Raw genomic sequence first — 1935 nt, 5'->3', positions numbered from 1 at the left:
ATTTCAAGTACATTTTTGCATCTTAATTTTGCTCATTATTTATTTATACTTTTTTATCTTTACTGCATGTTGGGTTTGTAATAAATGCTTTCATTTATTTAAATTTTTTTTTTTTTTACATTTTTATCCTTCTTTTCAAATAATATTAAACATATTCTATTAAACCTTCACCTTTTCATTTATTTTTATTTCAGTTATTTATTCTCATGCAATTTTCATTTCTCATTCGTGTTTAGTACTCATCCGCACTGGAGTACCGATTGCAATATGAAGTAAATAAGAAATACATATTATAGTACATTATGTTTTCATGTAAATATGTATTTATAAATTTTGTATTATATTATTGTTCAATGCGTATCAATTATAAAATAATACTAGGTTACTAAGTTAGGTTACACTGGCGATTTCTATGGGATCCACTTAGACCTATTGGCTCATTGAAAAAAACACTTAGTCAAAAATATTATTGTCATAATTATTTTATTTTACGAACTTATTTCAATATATTCTTTAAGTTAAACTAATTTAAGCAATAGTTTTCTACTTACATAAATTTTGTTATCGATTATATATAAGTAACAATTTTCATTCCTTACCTGTAAGACAAAAAGAAAAATATTATTAAAAAAACTGATTAAATGTGTTTATGGTTTTTAACTATTTATATATCTACATTATAAATCTTATAGTACATATGTAATATATTTAGTTTACTGTGAAACGATTTATCAACTGCGACATGAAACTTAAATTCACAATACACCAAGGAAACGGAAGTTAAGTTGTGAAACTGCAAATGAACATGGAGAAGTGAACACATAAAAAAGTTTTCCCCAGTTTAAGTATCAATATTTAAGAAACTTTGTATGACATTAGAGCAGTGATAATGTTTGAACTCTTATGATAGCATCATATGTTGCTTATGGCACACCCAAAGAAAAATACTGGTAAATATATTTATTTTTATTTAATAATACAATATAAAATAATAACATAACTCATATTAAATCATTTAATATTATTAACTCAAATAGATACTTTTTATTAAAATAAAAATTAATATTCTTATGTTGTTTAATAAAATGATGGTTACTACATAATGTCTGTAGTCGCTTAAGTGTTCTACTGTAATAAGTGTTCTATTCTAATAGAATAGATAATAATATTTATATTATTATATAAAATTCACAATAATATTGAAATAGTTTTAATGTTACCTTAAGGCACAGTAGACCCGTTGGTCGCAGTGCCACATCTCCTCTTAATGACGAATAATAATGTAAACTAAACAAATACTTTCAATTGATTCAAATAATATTAATATATCCTAATCACTTAGACTTTGTTGAAGTATTATAGTTATTTTTTTATTTTTAGAAAACTTTGACCAACATTTTCTCTTGAGCTTAAAATAGTGGTCTTGTAACGTATTGACATTAACTTTTGGAATATAATCGTAAGTGAAACATTTGGAGAAGTAATTTATACAAATTTATTTAATGCGACATATCTAGTAACAGTTGGTGGAATTATAAAGAAAAACTTTCGAAGGGGGAGTTGAACATAAGTTCAATAATAGAAGAGATGTTGTGTTTAAAAACATCTGTAGTTTGGAATTTGTTACACAATTTATTAATATCAGACTAGCTATAAATTATTAAAAGCTATAAATTTAGAGTCCAAACAGTATATGTACTTGAAGATAAAGATCAAGTATAGTATATTAAAAGAAGACACATTATTTTAACACTTGGATTCCAGCTTGTTTAGAATAAAAATTTAATTTAAATTCATGACTAGAAAACGGAAAGTGTTTTAGTTAAAAATATTTCGTCAATAATTTTATTATATTTAACATACTTAATAATCTTCTTCAATGCGATATAAAAGGAAGATAACATCGATATAACATCGAAGTTTACACATCTAGGT

This window comes from Teleopsis dalmanni, chromosome 2 (genome assembly GCF_002237135.1).
Source record: "Teleopsis dalmanni isolate 2A chromosome 2, ASM223713v2, whole genome shotgun sequence".
NCBI lineage: Eukaryota > Metazoa > Arthropoda > Insecta > Diptera > Diopsidae > Teleopsis > Teleopsis dalmanni.
Note: the sequence above shows the minus strand (reverse complement) of the source record.